Source organism: Marmota marmota, unplaced genomic scaffold, assembly GCF_001458135.2.
Source record: "Marmota marmota marmota unplaced genomic scaffold, marMar, whole genome shotgun sequence".
NCBI classification, from domain to species: domain Eukaryota; kingdom Metazoa; phylum Chordata; class Mammalia; order Rodentia; family Sciuridae; genus Marmota; species Marmota marmota.
Window position 1 is genome coordinate 26,590,350 of NW_025999977.1, and position 19,042 is coordinate 26,609,391.

A 19,042-nucleotide genomic window follows, 5' to 3' on the forward strand; every position below is an offset into this window, starting at 1 on the left:
CCCCCCCATCTGTAACAATTTAGGTCCTCCTGTCTTAAGCCTGGTTAGTGGAAGCCTGCGGGCCCTGGGTCAGCCTCACACAGTCACAGGATGCAGGCTGCGCAGGGCAGAGGGGCTCTAGGCTGCTGCCATGGTGAGGTCTCCTTTGGGTGGCTCTCTGCCTGTCTCACCAGCGTCCCGCTCAGAGCTGGACACAGGCAGACCATGAACATGCTGGAAGCAGCTGGGCCCCAATCACTCCCCCAGGAGGCTGGGAAAGCCCTCCCCTCCCTGGAGGGTCCCCTTCACCAGGAGGCCTCCCTGAACGGAGAGTGAGGGCCGACCTCCTGCCTGGGCCTCCACCCTGTCCACTCTACCCTCAGCAGATACCTCCCTGTGGAGCCTCCTGAGTGAGGCAGGGCTTCCTCCTCTCTCCACCCAGACCCCGGCCAGCCCAGAGGGAGGAGGGAGAGTTCCAGGCAGACAGGATGCTCCAGCTTTTCTGGTTTGTTTCCTATGGGGGATTCAGATAAGGTCCTCAAGGTCACTTTCTCCCTCTGCGACTTCCTTTCCTCATCCAAATGGAATGATGACAGACCCACTCTCAGGACGGGCACATGAGCCTGCAGGTGCAGGGCACCTGGCCTGGCAGGCCGCATCCCAGGACCCCCGCTGGCACCAACGGTGGGAGACACTGCAGCTAGAGCGGCCTCTCTCCCGGGCTCTCCGGCTCAGCCCTCGGGCCCAGCGCACACGCCGCTTCCTTCCCCTTTCTGGCCGTCTGTGTCCACCACCGCTCTCCACCCAGACGAGGGTGTGGGCAGAGCCGCCTCTTCCCCTTTGCCAGCACTTCCTCCAGGACCTGGTGCTGTCCACCCTGGCTACAGTCTGGGTCCTCCTCAGCCCAGGGGACAGTTCGAGCTGTGGCTCTCCTGCTCCCGGGGTGGTTTGCTCAGCAAGGCCTTGAAGGTTGTCCCCACCCCCAGAGAGTGAGAGGTTGACCCCGCGCTCTAGTAAACCTGGGTCTTCTGGCTTCAAATCCAGGACTTCACCCACTCTCACGTTGCTGCTCCTTCCACTCTTCTGGGTGTATCTGTATGAGCTCAGTCTCCTCATCTGCAAAATGGGCACGATCATGGTTTCTCCTTTTTCCTTGGCCAGAGCAAGGGGAAAAGAATGGGGTGGGGCTGGGAATGTGCAAGGAGGTGGAGACCCACTTGTGCACAAGGCAGGCAAGTCTGGCTGGAGTGGAGGATGAAACCCCAGGAACCCAGGGGGGCCTCACCACGTGGCCAGCCTCTCCGCTTCCAGCTGGGGCACCCTGTGCCTGAGTCCACAGCGCCCCCTGCTGGCAGGCCAGCTCAGAAGCTCCCTGTGGGCAGCACAAGCCTCAGAGCACAGTTCCCCACTATGAGCCCAGGAAGGAGATGCCTCAACTTCCCAGAGCTCAGCTGAGTGGAGAGTGCACCCAGGCGTCAGGAACCACAGGTTTGGGGTGGGGGCCCAGAGTTTGGTCTCATAAGGGGATCCCTCTTCCAAGGAGCTCAGCACTTTTGTGGACCCCTTGAAATCTCTCCTGTAGAGCAAGGTCTGCAGCCTGGCAGGAAGGCGGGGGCTCTGCTGTGAGCCCAGGACCCCACGCCCCCATCAGGGGCCTCCCACTACCCCACCCAAGTCCACGGGGACTGTGGGACCCTCAGGCAAGGGCCGGCCCTGGGAAACCAGGGGCAGGGCTGGCAGGTGCTCCCTGGCCTCCGTCACACCTCCAGTACCCAGTGCCCATCCTCCCAGCCCTCCGCCTGCCGCCCTGGCAGACCCTAATCCACGGGGGCAGCAGCTCCATGACTGCAGTGGCATTGCCTTGGCCTGATTCCAGGATGGGCACTGGGGGATTTAGAGAGGAGCAGGCCCCTACCCGGACCCGGGATCAGAGACAGGCCACCACTGCCCTCCCCATCAACTCTCCACAGCTCCTTCACCCTCCGTGTCTCCCCTGCTCCCGGGCCAGGTCCTGCTCTGGGAGGGAGGCAAACCACAGCAGATCAAAATCCAGCCGGCTGCAGCCCCTCCTGCCCCACCCTGGGCTCTGCTTACTGTCCTTGACCCTGTTCCCTCAAACGGCTTCTTCCCCAGGCTCTATATGGCCCTCAAATTCCTCCTCCAGGAGGCCCACATGGGCCCCGCCTTTGATTTATTTCTTGCTCCAGGCTTTGCAGGAACTCCTGGCGCACACTGATTTGTCCTGGGTACTTTTTAAAAAATATATTTTTAAGCTATTGGTAGCACTTCATTTTTATTTATTTATATGTGGTGCTGAGAATTGAACCCAGTGCTCCACGCATGCTAGGTGATTGCTCTACCACTGAGCCACAACACCAGCCCCTGTCCTGGGTACTTTTATTATTATTATTTTTAATCCTATCTGTCCCCATAGAAGCTCCAAGCCTCTGGAAGGAAGCCTATGTCACCTTCTTTCCTGCCTATCTGTCAAGACCCAGGGCGCAGGCCACTGATTTTGTCTTTTAAAATCAGCTGTTCTCGGCTGAGCATGGTTTTGCGCCCACATTGACAAAGTTTGGAGATCGTTTTGGTTGTCACAAACTATTGGGGTAGGTGCTACTGGCACCTCGTGTAAGGGACATTGTAACCACCCTGTGATGCACAGAACAGCACCCTACAACAGAGGGTCATTCAGCCTGAGGTGTCGATAGTGCTCAGACTGAGAAACCTTGATTTAAATGAACCTGTGGATCAGCCACAGAGTAGCCAAGAAGGGACGTGAGTCATGCAGAATTGTTTATCCCACAGAAGGAGACAGGACAGCTGCCTCTGAGCTGACACCAGCTTCCCCTTCATGTGGCTTTTACTGTCCCAGGAGCCTCCCACACCTTCTCTGGGCCCACTAGGGCCCGGGGAAGGGGAGATAGAGGAGGATCCAGGGCTGTCCGGAGCCCTGGGAAGCAGGCTCAGTGTGGAGAGTCGCTTGGGAGCACAGGGTGCCTCGTCTGTGAAATGGGGATGGAGCGGCCCCTTTTCTGTTCTAGTCAAAGGCCCTAAACTGTCTCTCTGTTATGCCCAAGTCATTTCCCTCTCCCAGGGCAGGATCTCCCAGCGGGGCCAAGGATGGAGTAGCAACTCCCAGCCCCTTGGCCAGATGTGGGGCTTCTCGTGGCTGTAAATGCCCTCCCAGGAAAGAGCTGCAGGAACAAGAACGCTTCATCAAAACTGCCTCCGCGTCCCCTGGGACTCCAGGGGTGGGTGCGTGGGGCTTGGAGGGCCCCAAGCAGCTGGTCAGGCTGCAGGGCAGAGGTGGTGGCCCTAGAGGGTGTCCCCCTTTGTCTGGAGGCCTCCCTGGAGGCTTTCATGGGGCCTTTTTGCAGCCCCCCTGGCTGGGCTCTGGTGACCCAGAGCCCTTGGGTGGCTGAGAGAGGTGGCTTGCTCCTCTTGTAACCAACTCTTTCACAGCGAGGGGCCTGGCTTCCCAGGGTGGGTGTGAAGGACAGCAGGGGTTGCGAGCAGAGCCCCCGCAGGCCCTCAGCCTTCTCCACCCAGAAGGACGCTGTCTCTGGTTGGAGTGGCGACCCCGAACGACTCCCTTTGAGGACCCTCACAGACCTGCTTCTCAGGGTGGTCTCTGCCCAGGGTCCAAACCCAACTGGGAAAAGGAGAGCAACAGGAGGTAGAGCTAGCCTGACAACTCTCTGCTGCTCAGCGCCTCTTTGCACTTTCCCAGAGGTGGTGGCCCTCGGCCTCTCAGGCAGGTGAGCTGGGTGTGCACAGACTGCACGGGGCTGGGCTGCTTTGTGGGTGGAGGGGTCTATCCTGGAAGTTGGGACTGGGCCAGAGGCTGCAGGCTGCACTGAGACATCCCTAGTTCCACTGCCACAGTCTGCTGCTCAGTGTAACCGTTCCTACCTGCTGGGCATTTGGGAGGGTGGGAGGCGATGGAGGCGAAGCATTTAGCATGGTTCTTGGGGAGCAGCTAGTTTCAAGAACTGTTGGCAAGTTTGGTTTTGTTGCTCACAGTTCAGGTTAACACTTGGTTTCCAGAATGTAACTTTTAGGCAATCTATCATTTTAGCCGGATGTGAAGAACATGGGTCTTGGTTTCAGGAGCACTTCAGTGTTTGAGTTTTTCTTTTTCTTCTTTCTTCTCTCTCTTGTTTTCTTTCTTTCTTTTTTCTTTTTTTTTTTTTTGTTAAATATTTTTATTAGTTGTTGAATTTTTAAATTTTATTTATTTATTGGTATGTGGTGCTGAGAATCGAACCCAGTGCCTCACACATGCTAGGCAAATGCTCTACCACTGAGCCACAACCCCAGCCCTCTCTCTTGTTTTCAGCCTGCAGAAGCACAATTGGGAGAAATTTGAGCCCCAGGAACACTTTGGACACTTGGGGTTCAGGATGGAAAGTACAGCTGTGGGGTGGCCGGGTACAGAGCTGAGACTGGCCATGTCCCTGACACCTTCAAGGAATGTGTGAGCAAGTGTGGCACGCGTGAGGACTCACGAGCTTAGTGTGGGCTGTTTGGGTGTGTGTGAGTGTGTGTGGAGTGTGTGGAATATGGGTGGGGGCTGTGCGTGCCTCGGCGAGAGTGCTGGGTGCGTGTACATGGGCACAGCTTACCCTGTGTGTGAGGGTTCCGTGTGTGAGGGTTCCAGGTGTAATCCCCTGGGCTTACCTACTTCCCTCTTCCCTCTGAGTGTGTCTGTGATTGGTCTGTGTGTGCGTGGCGGGGGTTACCTGGCCATGGGCCCTACCTGTCCTTGCAGGCTGATTTGTGGGGTTTCAGCTGAGTGTGAGGCCCAGGGCTGGGCTAAAGAGAGGCAGCCCAGGCTTGCCGCTCAGGAGGGCTGGACTCGGAGGGTCCAGCTCTGCTGGGTCTGGAAACATCCTTTTCATGAGGGAGGAAATTACCTGAAGTGAACAGAACTCGTTATGTCTGAGCAAGGAGCCAGTCTAGAGTTCTACCTTGGACTCATTTGACAGATGGGGTTTGGGGCCTAGGGCGGGGAGTGGTTTGAAATATGGGCCACCAGGGCCGTGGACTGCTGTCAGGAATCTCCACCACCTCACTTCTACCCTGAACAGTCCCCTCTCCTGGGCCAGACCTCTGGCAGAGGCAGGGCTCGTGGAGAATCTGGGCTTGGGTCACCCTTCAGCTGCACCTGGGCTGGGGCTTCTGGAACAGTCCCCAGAAGGCAGGGTTCCTGACAAACCACAAATAGGTTTTCAGTATAAGTATGTCACAAATATTGCATGGGACATTATTATACTAGAAAGTTGTTTGTCTGGGTATTCTATATTTCTATTTGCTAAGGCTGGTATCTCAGTGCCAAATGGGCTAAGGGACTGGTGGAGAAGAAAGGTGCTCTTGCAATGTCCCAGCCATCCTAGGTTGCCCCAAGTCAACTCATACCTGTGGAGCATTTCCTGGGGCCAGGTAGTGCTGGGAGCATGGTGGAGCTCCCTGTGAGACCACAGCCTCTGCCTGGGAGATCCACATGGTCTAACTCAGTGGGCCCAAGCAATGGGTCAGGGTAACTCTGTGAGGCTCTGGAAACCAGCCTGGCCACTGAGAGCCTTCCTACTGCTGTGGCTGCTGCTTTGCAAATGTCAAGGGATGCTATTGTGATGAGTCCAGTGCACATTTGTTCCAAGGCAAGCATTACATAATGGCTTTTGGTGATTAAAGCTTTTTCTCAATCAAGAAAGCACCAAAAGTATAAAGAAAAGTGTAGCAAAGAAGAAGCCACTTTTTTGGGGGGGCGGGGCATGGCTTCCCATACTGAAGAGTGTGAAAACCCCAGGACTTGACCTTCCATATATCCTGCACCCCAGGGGCTTTTGGTGAAGCCTATGAACTCCTTCTCAGAATGATGTTTTCAAGCACATGAAAACAAGCAGGATTGCCAAAGACACCAAGGACACTAAAATCCAGATGTCCAAACATTATGGACCAGTTCCATGATATTGTAACGGAGGTGCTTCTTCATCAACATTTCAGTGGTGATCTTTTACAATGGCAATAAATGGGTATAAATTACACACACACACACGCATATGCATACATACATATTTTTTTTGGGGGGGTACTGGGGATTGAACTCAGGGACACTGACCACTGAGCCCCATCCCCAGCCCTATTTTGTATTTTATTTAGAGACAGAGTCTCACTGAGTTGCTTAGCGCCTCACTTTTGCTGAGACTGACTTTGAACTCATGATCCTCCTGTCTCAGCCCCCTCTCCCCTGCCCCCCGCCCTGTGCCGCTGGGATTATAGGCATGAAGCACTTCATGGGTGGTATAAATGATAATTTAAAAGATCTTCCAGAACTCTAAAGTGACCTAAAAAATGTGATGTCTCCAGATGACAAACTTTGGGTTCTGTTAACTCTTCTGTAGAGTTTTCTTACATTCACATTGAAAGGAAGTGCTAAATTTCAGTCAAAGATTCTTAAATATAAATTTTTTTTTTTGCACTGAAATTCATAAACCGAGTTATCTTCACACACCTCTGGGGGAGAGGGGACATCTGTGAGTCCCAGGTATAGAGCAGCTGTTTGGGAGGGAAACCCAGGAGAGCAGTAGAAAGGGTATGGGCCAGAGTCATCCACACTCAGAGAGAGGGGAACATCAGACACGAATATGACGAGCAGCCTGAGGCGTGGGTTAGGTTGTGGGGTGGAGACTCTATGGCTGTCCTGAGGACCCCAAAGAAGTCCCCTAGTATGCGCCTTGCATGTTGGCTGACTGCGTGCAGTGGTCTTTGGGTTAAGCATTGCCCTCCAGGGTCCTGGCCATGCAGTGTGGATTGTGTGGTCAGACCCTGTCCTCCCTTAGCAGCCAGCCTAGCAGCACGGAGCCTGGGACCTCAGGTGTCAAGGAGAGAAGGCTCAGAATTGCCCGCAGTGCTGGTGACTGAGTGAGGCCAAAGGTCCTCATCCTGAAAGGTGCTTTGGAGTGGAGAGGGGAAAGAAGGCAGGGGAGGAGGGAGGACTGTATCCACGCCAGAGCTGGGCTTTGTCCTGAGCGTGGTGGTGGTGGTGGTGGTAGGAGTACCCTGGATGAGAAGCATGGGGGAGAAAACCATGAGGAAATTTCTGGAAATCTGTGCCTTCTGTCTCCTTCCTGAACTTTCTCTCCCATCTCCCCTTCTCCTAGCAGAAACCAGGATTCCATTTCCTCTTTTTTCAAAATACAACTCCAAAGATTTAATCTCAGAGGATTGTTCTGTGATGAGAACCTGTGAAGGAAAATTGTCTCTGGAGTTGTAAGAGAAACACGTAGAAACCCTAAGTTTGGGGGGAAAATTAGCACTCTGTGTTCAGATGATAATGTCTTACATTGGCCATAACCCTTGGTCACATCTATTTTCTGGTACGATTCCTATGGTAGTTAATTCTATGTGTCAACTTGATTGGGTTATTGGGTGCCCAGTTATTTGATCAAGCATTTTGGATGTTTCTGTGAGGGCATTTTGGATGTAATGAACATTTAAATCTGTGGACTTAGTATAGCAGATTGCCCTGCATAATGTGCGGGACCCCTCATGCAGTCAGTTAAAAGACTAAATAGAACAAAAGATAGACCCTCAGTAAGAGAGCAGTCTCCTGCCTGACAGAGACCCTTTGAACTGGGCATCAGTTCTTCCTGGTTTTGCAGCAGCCTGCTAGCCTTTGGACTAAAGCTGGGACATCAACTCTGCAGATCTGGAACTTGCCAGTCCTCAAAACTAAGTTTGAGTCCAAAGCTTTATGACAAATCCCTATCTATCTATCTAGGCTGACGGGGACCTGTGGCTCACTGCCTTTACCCAGAATCAATAAAGAAAATCATATCATATATTAATAGTCCAGGATTAGATCAAAATTCAAAATTTGAAATATAATTTCTACAGATTGCATATTGCTTTTGTACCATTGTAATGTTGAAAATTCCTAGGTCAAACCCTCACAAGTCAGGGATGGTCTGTAACCAATTCCCCATCAGGACTGGTAAATGAGGAGCTATATGCAGAGTCAGGATTTCAATTCTAGCCTTCACTGGCTCATTCCCTCTGCCCATGTCTATGTTCTACGATGTGTCAGACAGTGTCAGACACCGGGTTCCAATGTGAGCAAAATGGGCACAGCTCAGTCTTCCAGAAGCTTAAGGTTGTAAGGAGAGGTGCACTCATCACCCACGCAAACAAACAGCAAGACCGAGGTGTGCCGTAGGGGACATCAAGGAGGCCGGGGGAAAGTCCCTGAAACGACAGACCTGAGGTCAGCAGGCTGAGGAGTGAAGAGGGGAAGACAGCTTGTCCTGTGCACAAGGAAGAGCTTGTGCAAAGGATGCTCCCCCCAGGGAGGGAGTGGCAGGGCTCAGGCCTTGGAAGAAAGCTACCATGACTGCGACAGAGAGAGAGGAGGGCAGGCGGGTGGGGTGCAGGCAGATGCTGGATCTCCAGGTTGGGCAGACTGAGGGCCTCAATCCAGACCTTGTCATTGAGCAGTGGAAAGTCACTGGGTCATCTTAACCTTGGAGTTGGCCTGATCAGATTTGCATTTCCAAAATAGACATAGTCACAGGGGCACTGGGTCCTGCTGTGAAGTGCTCAGGAGCTCGATTTCCCAGGTTCTGCTTTCTTTTTTCTGTGTGTGTGTGTGTGTGTGTGTGTGTGTGTGTGTGTGAGAGAGAGAGAGAGAGAGAGAGAGAGAGAGGAATTGGGGATGGTACCTAGGGGAACTCTACTGCTGAACTATACTCTCAGTCCTTTTTAATTTTTATTTTGAGACCAGGTTTCACAAAGTTTCTGAGTCTGGCCTCCAATTTTTCATCCTCCTGCTTCAACTTCCCAAGTCACTGGGGTTACAGGTGTGCACTACTGCACCTGGCCTCCAGGTCTGCTTTGTCTCTGATGTGTCTGTCTACTGGCTTCCCAGGGAAGGGACAGGATGCACATACAGGAGTGTCTGGCTCATATCCCTGGCCCTAGCCAGCCTGGCCTTGTGCTCAGAGAGGGAATGCTGGGTTGTGCATGGCTCACTCATGGACTTGCAGGAAGGACCCCTAATGGCTTTGGGGAGCATTTTGAGCTTGGTTTTGGGGTATCCTTTATCCACTGTCCTGCAGTCTGTGTTTAAGCTGGGTCTTTCCCTGTAGCAGCCGATGCCCCCTGACTTTTATAGCAACTTGGGTGCGACAGATCTTACCACTCAGCTGGCTCACTTTGGGGGGCCTCCTGCGCAGACCTCCCTCAGCCCCGCAGCATCCAGTTCAACCCAGCGGCAGCTTCCGGCTCTCTCCTCATTACACTTTCTTGAGAGTTCTGAGTTTCCTGCTGTCTCATGCCACAAATCAACTGCCTTTTCGCTTTTCCCACAGGTTTATCTCTCTTTCTATGTGTGTGTTGGGGGTGTCTCACGGGGCAGCGGTTAAAAGCGTGTGAACTTTGGAATGGGGCAGATTTGAGCAGGCCTTGTAGCTTCTGCCCTCCTTGGCTGCGTGACACCTGGCCATGTCCTCGGAGTTTACTCCTCTGTAAAATGAGCGCCTCATAATATCCACTGAATAGCTTGATTGTGAGAGAGTGCCTGGACTCAGCCATAAATGAGAGCGGTTATCACCCTTCTTGACACCCAAAGTCAGGCAGGGTCTCAAAGCTGGGTGCAGGCCCACAGCCCCCCGCCCCCATTCCCAGAGGTGCCCCTACTTCTGCCGGCCTCCCAGCTCAGTCTGCTTCAGGGCAGAGCAAAACCCAAAAGCCCGGCCTGTTGCGGGCCTTGGGAGAAGTCTGAATCCATGAATGGTTCCTCTGCAGGTGCCAGGGACCCAGGGCTCCACCCTCGCCCGGTGCCAGGGTGCTGCCTGCCAGACCCTTGTCAGCGGTTACAACTGCCTTCTGCGGCCCGAGTTTTATCAAAGACTCAGTTGAGAGAAATAAAGTTCATGGGGGTTATTTAAAGGCCATGCATTCCATCCATTCTTCCAGATGAGATTTATCCCTGAACAGAGTCTGACTCTCACGAAACAGAGTCATTCTTGGACCATGTTATTTAGTCACCACAGAATCTTTATTAGGACGCTCCCTTAGGATGGATTTTTATGGAAATCCGCCAGAGGAGTCCCCCAGTTGCATTTATTTTGGGAAGGCTGCTGTCCTGTGGTTACCCCCTCCTCTAGGGTCTCCTATAAGATCTAGGAGTGGGATGCATGTTAGGCTCCTGATTCCTGTAGCACTCTGCAGAGGAGCGAGTGGGCTTCTGACACCTTCTGGAGGATGTGACTCAAGAGACTTGTCCCAATTCCCACTTTACCTGGGTTGCCAGGAGGCTCAGAGCCAAATCTGGAGCTCTATTTGAAGACTCTTAGAGGATCTCCTGGCCTGTCACTTAAGAGAGACAACTTCTTTCCGATGCCGGCTCTCTCCAGGCGGTGGTAGGATTATAATAATGACGTTTGTCTGTATCTTGTCAAATGCTTCAAGGCCCTGGTGGGGCCAGAGTGGGTGTAAGTACATAAACTAATGTACATCCTGGAAAATAGGGGATGGCGCTTTGATCATGGTGGGAGGAGGGGCAGTGAGGGGGAGAGATGGCACAAGCCCTGGTGGCTCTGGACAAGTGTCCCTTTCTTGGCCACTGTGAAGGGTCTGGCTTCACTGACCCAGGGATGTGAAAAGAGAATTTTCCATGAATTTGAAAAGAGAACCATAACCATTGCTCAATTTAACTTCTCCTGTGGTACCCAGGCTTTGGGGGTATTTTTGTAACATTGTGAAACACTGAAACTTGCAGTGTCCCTTCCTCTTCCTCTTGGCTCCCTCCTCTGTCACTCCCGCCCATCTTTTTTTTTTTTTTTTCTGGGTTGCGTGCTAGGCTGCCCACCGTGACTGCTCTGTCCTGAGGCCCTTGACCTGCTGCTAGAGCAAGCAGAAGAGGGCTGGGAGTTCAGGCCTCTCAAGGCACACAGCCCAAAAGCCGTAAGGTGAGCTGAACATTCTACTGTGCACCATTTCAAAACCATTGTTACTGCTGTTTTTTGTTTTTTTTTTTTGTACCAGGGATTGAATTTAGGGGCACTCAACCACATCTCCAGCCCCTTTTTATATTTTATTTGGAGACAGGATCTTGCTGAGCTGCTTAGGGCCTCACTAAATTGCTGAGGCTGGCTTTGAACTCAGTAGCTGTGTGTCTTCCTTTTTGGCAAATATTCTCGCAGCTCTCTTAACTTCCCGTTCACATCCTTTGCTCTTTCTTTTTTGTACCAGGGATTGAACCCAGGGGCGCTTAACCACTGAGCACCCTTTTTATGTTTTCTTTAGAGACAGGGTCTCACCGAGCGAGTTGTTTAGGGCCTCACTAAGTTGCTGAGGCCTTGAACTACAATCCTCCTGCCTCAGCCTCCCGAGCCACTGGGATGACAGGCATGTGCTTCCGCGCCTGGCTGCTTGAGCATTTTCTAAAGCAGTTGTATCTTCTTTTGATTTGCAAAGGGCAGCCCTCCTGTAGCGTAGACATGAGCGCCACGCTGGTTTGGATTTGTGTTGTCTTCTCCATTTCCTTCATCGGTCTGCTCTCACCTTATAGGTGAGGGAACAGGTGCAGAGCCAGAGCTGCCAACACTCACCTCACTGCTCAACGTGCTATCCAGGGTTGGGGATCGTGACCCCTGGCCCAGGGACACACCTCAAGTGTGGCCTCTTTTCCTTCAAGTGTGACTTCACAGGAGGGACATAAGACCAGACCCTGAAGCTCAGGGAGGGGAGGGAGGTGGCTCACTCAGGGTCACAAAGACTGTCAACAGCATCACCTGGATCCCCTTGATGTGATGCTCCGTGTCTTGGAATTAGATTTAACATTCCCTTTGGGTTAGGAATGACCAAGTGATCTTGCTTCAATGTCTGAAAGGAGACGGAAGATCTGATGAGCCGGAGGAGGTGGGGGTCTGAGGGGACCTGGCCGGTGCTCAGCACTAACTCTGTGGAGAGGACACACGGGGCTCAAAGGCTCAAAGCTGGCAAACTTCTGAATCTGGACTTTCTGGCCTGGGCCTCTGTGGGCAGCGATGTCCCCTGTGCCCTGGCCCTGGCAGCAGAGAGCTTCTCTCCAGGCTCAGGGGATGATTGATGGAGGGGAGCCAGGGGGGCAGAGGCGAGGGGGCTTTGTTGCTTGAATGCCATTCACATGACTCTCTGACCTCAAGGTCCTTCCCCTTTCTCTTGTCCTTTTCCCCTTCACTGCGTCCCGCCCTGCTTTGGTTTTCCTTCCCTATTTTCCTTTTCTCGGTCTGCACAAAGCCCTCGCAGTGCTGGAGCTGACCGGGGGCCTCCTGCCTCTGGCTTAGGTCAGTTGCCAGTTCCCAGATGCAGCCCTGGGCTGCCTGTCCTGGAGGACCACGGGAGGCCTTGGGGTCCAGGTAGGAATCAGGCAGCTCAATGAGCCAGCACCCAGAGGCTGGCCCTGAGGTACCCACTCCACAGGGCCTCCGAGCCTCTTAACTAGAGAGCAAATACATGGTCCAGTCACGTCCCCTGCATCCCTGACAGACATGCCAAGCTCATCCCAGGTCTCTTCCCACCAGCCTCGAGCTCCTGTTCAGCAGAGAATGAGGGTGGAAATATGTCACCCCTGACTTCGAGTATCTTCTTCCGCCTCCTGAAGTCTATCCGCCGTGGCTCTCACCCCTTACCACAGTCAGAATCACCGGGTAACTTTCCAGGCAAGCTGATTCTCCAGGCCCAGATTCTGATTTCATTGGTTTGGTGTGGGCCCCACTCCTGGGATGCTTGAAAATCGTCCCAGGTAATTACACTCTGTCGCCAGGATTGAGAGTGACTGTTTTAAAGAGCACGGGCAGTTCAAGAGACCCAGGCTCAAGTCTGGGTGGCCCTGGGCAAGTCTCTTCTCTCTCCAGACATGGGATAGGAGCATCCTAAAGAAAAATTACCAAGTTGTGGAATTTTAGACTTGGACAGGGCCAAGGAAGACAACCCTCATCATGTGAATGGCCTTTAGGCAACAAAGCCCCCTCTACTCTGCCCCTCCCTCCCAGGCCCCCCCAAGATAGCCCCTCATTCCACAAAAGAGAATGGCTATGTCTGGAGGGCATTAATGGATGCCAGGGTCCCTGGGTGCTCGAGCAGGGTCAGACAGAAGCCAGGCCAGCCTTTGGGCTGCCTCCTTCCTGACTGCACTCTCCTGGGCCCCTCGGGGGGGGGTTCTCTTTAGATTTGATTGATCTGTGGGGAGGCCGTGCCTCTCCTCTGTTTACTGGAGGAGGACACTGGCTGGTCTTCCAGAGCCTGGGTGAGGAAGTGACATCTAGAGGGTGTGGGTCTCAGCCAAGCTCTGCAAGGAAACTTTTGCAGAGTTGCTGACCTTCTGCAGCTGTCCTATAGGCCCTGTGGACCAAAAGGGGAAGTTTGGCTGTATTTAGAAAGTTGTCCACAAAGAGGAATGGCGGGGGTGGGAGTGAGGCTGGGTGGGGGAGCTGGGAGAGGAAGGCAGGAGACCCAGGACGGATGCCAACAGGGGCCTGAGGACAAGGGTTTGATTTGGGCCCACATGTTGTCACTTTGGAAGCTTTGGGGTCGGGGTGATGGGGAGTGAGGGAGATTGAGGGGGAGAGAGAAAGAGAAGAAAGGGGGGAAGGGGGAGGAGACAGAGTTTCCAGCCAGGGAGCCTGGCTTTTTCTTAGGCTGGGAGCAATGCTCAATGTGCTGGGAGCGTGCCCAGCTGCCCCAGAGGCCCAGGCAGTGGTTTCCTCTAAAGGGGGCAGAGAGATGGGTGAGGTGCTGGGAGGGAGAAGCTTCAGATGGTCCAGCTGCACAGGAATGGGGTTAAAAGAGAAACTCTCATCTCTCCCAAGATGCTGTCTTAGTCCATTCAAGTCACCATAACAAAATACCTAGATTGGGTGGCTTATAAACCACAGATGCTCATTGCCCACAGTTCTGGAGGCTGAAGTCCAAGATCAGGGTGCCAGCAGAGGCAGAGTGTGGTGAGGGCCCACTTCCTCACAATAGTGCCTTTTCCCTCTAACCTCACATGGTGGAAGGGGTAAGGGTCTGTCTCAGGCCTCACTTATGAGGACCCCCCATTCATGAGGACTCTACCTCAAAGACCCCAGCACCTGCCACAGGTCCCACCTCCTAACACCATTACCTTGGCAGTGAGGATTTCAACATATGAACTCTGGAGGGACATAAGCATCTGGGTGGCCTGGAATGTCCCATTCCCTGTGCCAAGAACATCTCCTCCAGTTCTCCCCTGGGCTGACCTGGGACTCAGGCTACCATGGTAGCAGCAGGAAGACTAGATAGACTAGCTTTGGCTCAGAGGCCTGAAAGGGGCTAGAGAGCCTGGGAGATCCCTAGGCCTCAGGCTCCTATTGCAGCTAGCCACTGGGAGCAGCCGCCCTCTGGCTGTAACAGTATCTTTGCCCCAAGCAGGGGAGGAAAATGAAGTTCCTGTAGACCATTCAGTCAAAGCTCCTTGACTCCAGCAGATCTAGTGCTTTCTCTTTCAAACCCAGGTACCTGTGGAGAGCTGCTCAGGTCCATATCCATGAGTGGGGATACAGGGAAGGGTGGGGTGGGGTATCATAACTTCAATACAGAGTGTTTTTTGTTTTGGTTTGCTTTTGTTTTTAGCCCAGGGCTGCTCTACCACTGAGCCACATACTCATCCTTTTTTATTTTTTATTTTGAGACAGAGTCTTTTAAGTTCCTGAGGCTGACCTTGAACTTGAGATCCTCCTGTGTTCTGGGTTCCCAAGTGGCTGGGATTATAGGCATGTGCCTGGGCCCAGAGTGCTCTTACAGAAAGTCCTGCCCCTGCCAGAAATGTGCATGAGCAAAGTTGTTCTTCCCAAGGCAGACCCACCCAGAGGACCATGAGAAGAGAACCTTGTCCCAACACTGATTTTGTTACACTGGCCACAGAGATGGTGCTTCTGCCTTTCTCTGGGACACAGGACCCGCTCTGAGGATGGGAGTTAGAGATGAGCAGGTGGGAGAGTCGGTGATAGTTCTAACTCCTCGGCTGAGCATCTGAGGTCAGAAGTACAATTCCCAAAGAGGCTGCTCAGCGTGCCCTGCTGGAGAAGGCTGCTCAACTCAACCCAATTCCCCGGGGTTCCCACCCGCTGTTATTCACTGAGTATGTATTGAGCACCAACTACATAACAAGCACTGTGCTAAGCACCAGAGGTAGAAGACATAGTTCCTGCCTTTATGGAGCTTAGAGTCTGGCAGAGGCCCCTGAGAGTTCATCATGAGTCTATCTCTCTCTAAACTCTCATGATGGCCAGAGGAAGGTGAGAGGAAGCAAGGTTCTTCCCTCTGTAAGCTCGCTGGGGAGATAAGCAAGATTCACATGCAGGAAACACTCAGAGAATGAGGCAATGATTAGCAGGTATATGGTTGACTCTGGTAACCACATGTTGAAGTGTGCCCATAAGTGCTCTGGGTGGACCCAGGGGGCAGCCTGAATGACTTCCCAAGCTTTATGGAAAAATGCTACAATGTGATTAAGTGGGCCTGATTACTAACTAGCCTTGAATAAAAAACACACCAGTTCTGACAGGAGTGCCTTGGACTATAAAATTCATGTGCACTCTGCTATCTTCCTTGGTTCCTTCTTCCCAGTGACCACCCCTTCTCTACTCCATCTTGCCCCCTCCTCAGAGCTGGAAACTTTCCGTGACAAATGATCGGATTCCAGGTTTGGGGACTGTTGCCCATTTACAAAGCAGCACAGTGCTAGCTGAAATGGGAATCAGAGATTAACAACACAGGGACCTGAGGGACAATTAAGCCAGTTTGGTCACTAAGTGCTATCCCAGAAGACAGCAAAAGATGTGTGGGTGTGGGTGAGGGTAAAGGAGATTTGGTCCCACCCTGCATATAGGAATTGGAATACTGATGCTATAATGTATGTGTGTGTGTGTGTGTCTATGTGTGTGTGTGCGTGCACTCATGTGTGTGCACATGTGTGCATTGCCTGCTATTTGATCTTTTTAAATATTTATTTCTTGGTGTAGATGGACACAACACAATGCCTTTATTTTTATGTGGGGCTGAGGATCGAACCCTGGTGCCGCCCGTGCTAGGGGAGCGCTCTACCGCTGAGCCACAATCCCAGCCCTTGCTATTTGATTTTTAAATGTCAAACTTTAGAAAAGTCATGGGAATATTACAAGAGATTCCTGAATATTCTTTCCAAATTATTTACACTTATAAAACAATTTGAGAAAAAGAGACACCTTGCCCTTTAATCCTTAAAACAATTCCCTGTACATTTTCAAGGGCATTCTTTTAATATGGTCTGACTTCCTTTCAGCTAAACCTTATTCCTCTCATTTCCAGACAGTATTGGATTATTCTAGATCTCAAATAAAGTATACTTAAGAGGAGACATATAGATTATTTTTCTGCTTGATGCCATGCTGGGGCCCTGGCCCTGGCCATTGAGTTTCCTGTGGGGGGGGAACTCCACTGGCCTCAGGGGCTGTGCTGAGTCTGCTTGTTACTGGACAGCTGGACTGTCCACTTAGAGGCCTGGCCAGGCAGGCCTTGGCTGAACCCTGTTTCACTTTGTTTTCCTCCACTTTGTTCTCCTGGAGCTCTCTGTGCTTTTTCCCACCCACAGATGTGAATGTCCCATGATGTCGGCTTTCCAGAGCCCTGCATGGCTTGGTTGAAGCAGAAGAGAGCTTGTTGGGCACCTTCTCTGGAACTGGAGGCCAGCCTGCGCTCTTCTGAAAACACAGGAGGCTTCCTGTCCCTGCCTTGCTGGGCGGAGTGAGGCTCTGCGGCATGGTCTGGCGCGGAGACCCGTGGTCCTGCTCGGGACTGGCAGTCTTAGGCTGAGGGAACATTTTCCAGGGTACACTTGAGGGACAGAACGTCTCAGTGAGATGGGCTGGGAATAGGCAGAGTTTTGGAAAAGCCCCTGCTTGTTCTGGGAGGTGTTCAGGATGCTGAGGTTTTGGAAATCCATGGCAGCTCTTCACAACTGCTCCCAGCTTTGGGAAAGGAATGGATGGGTGCCTAATACCTTGAATTCAGTGGCAGAGGTGAAGCCCAGCCATGCTCAACTGGGACTTAGGCCTCTGCTGGGCCTGAGGAAGACATTGCACTTGAAGAGATGTAGCCTAGAGGACTCAGCCCCTGGAGTCACCAGATGCTGTTTTCATGGGGCAGCCTTGGCTGGAGCTCTGCTAGGCACAAAGTCAGTGGGGCCTTTGGACCTGGACTCAAGGGTGTCTGCCTCTGATGAAGCAGGTAGAACTCCCAGTGTACACCCATAAGCCAGAACATGCCGAAGGCATCTGACCAGGCAGATCAGTCTCAATGCAAAGAGAGGCTAGGGAAGGGGAGCTCAGAGTAGGCCTGAGCAGTCAGGAAAGGCTTGTGGGGAGGAAGGGAGATCTAAGCATCCTTTCCTAGAACCATCTCCCATTTCTGTTGCACTTTTGTGCACAATCAGCAGCCCAGGGTCCACGGCCAGCCCTGTTCTCCCTGTTCTGTGACCTTGGCAAGTCAGTTCACCACCTTGGGCCTGTCTCCTCATAGGGGAACTGGGAAGCAGTGCATGTAAGCCATCTCCCGAGTCTGTGCTGAGTGATAATCAAACCTGGGGGGCTTCCAAGGCTTACAGATGCGTGGACCCCTGCCTCTACTTTGGGAGTCTGATCTCTGGGGTGGGGGGTGAGGCCAGGCCCGTTCAGGTGCTGTTTGGAGCAAGCTTCCAGGCGGTCTTTGGAGCAGAAGCTGTGTAACCATAGAGTCACGGCATCCAGAACCCCCGATTTTAACTGCATGCAGGCTCTGCAGACCGAGACCCAGGCGTTTACTCCTTGATGCATTTTCCCTGCGTCTGGGAAGGCGTGGTCCAGGTGCGGGTCTCTGGCCAGGCCAGGCCGCCATCCCCCAGTGCCTTCCACTTGGATCCCAGAACGCAACCCTCTCCTTCCCGCGGAGCCTGCCTCCATGGGCGCATTACCATTTCCATGGCGCGCTCCTCGGGGCCCCATGGAAATCACGAGGCGCTGCGCTCGGAGGAGTCGACAGACTTCAGAAAGGCCCCGGACCGCCCGCCCCGGCCGCCGCCCGCCCGCTCTAATCCCGCGCAGGGCTGGAGACAGAGCTCCCAGTCTCCGCGCCGGCCGCGGCCGCTCATTCTCCCACAGAGCTGACGCTGCCCTGCGGCCCAGCTGGCTGCAGTTTTTAGAAATAACAATATCCCGGGGGGAGGAGCGGCGGGGTGAATGGGCGCCTTTGTCCCCGGCCCTGTGAAGCCCGATTAATTATGCGCCGCGGAGCGCGGGGAGCGCTGCCGCACGGCCCCCTGCGCGCCTGAAAGGCCGGGGCTTGGGAGCGCGGCCGCCGGCTCCGCGCCGCCGCACAAAGGGCCGCGAATTAGAAAACCGGCAATTACCCCGCATTTTGTATTTGCCCTTGTCTCGCTGACACTGTGCACCGCCCCTCCCCGGGCGGCTGCACTTTGAGGATTTTCAAGTCCTTTCTTGGTTACCAGGGGCGACTGGGCAGAGGGCTGGGGGCTCGGGGAGAGGGGGCAGCTCCAAGGGCCAAGTGGGATCGTGTGCAGGGCGGGGGGGGGGGGATCCGGGGCGGGGGAGGGGTGGTGGGTGTCCGGGGACATCGCCTCAAGTCTAATGCTGTCTCTAAAGCTGGAGCTCGCTCAGAATGCAGATTCCTGGGCCCCACTGCCGCGGACTCCCTGACCCAATAGGGCTGGGGTTCCCTGGAGAGCTGTATTTCAGACCATCCAGAGAATGTTGTTTTTAAAAATGGAAGTGTCACAGTGAAATGAAATGCACGGATCTTAAGTGTGCATTTTGACAACTGTATACCCCTGTGTCACCTACATCCCTGTGAAGATATAGAAACAGTTCCATCACTCCACAAAGTTCCATGAGTCGTCTTTCCAGTCTCTTCCCCTCTACTTCTCCACCCTCTCAAGATAAGAAATAGTTCTTATTTCTATCCTATCCCTTGAATTTCACCTGGCTTTTGACTTCATGATAAACAGAGCCATACAATATATATA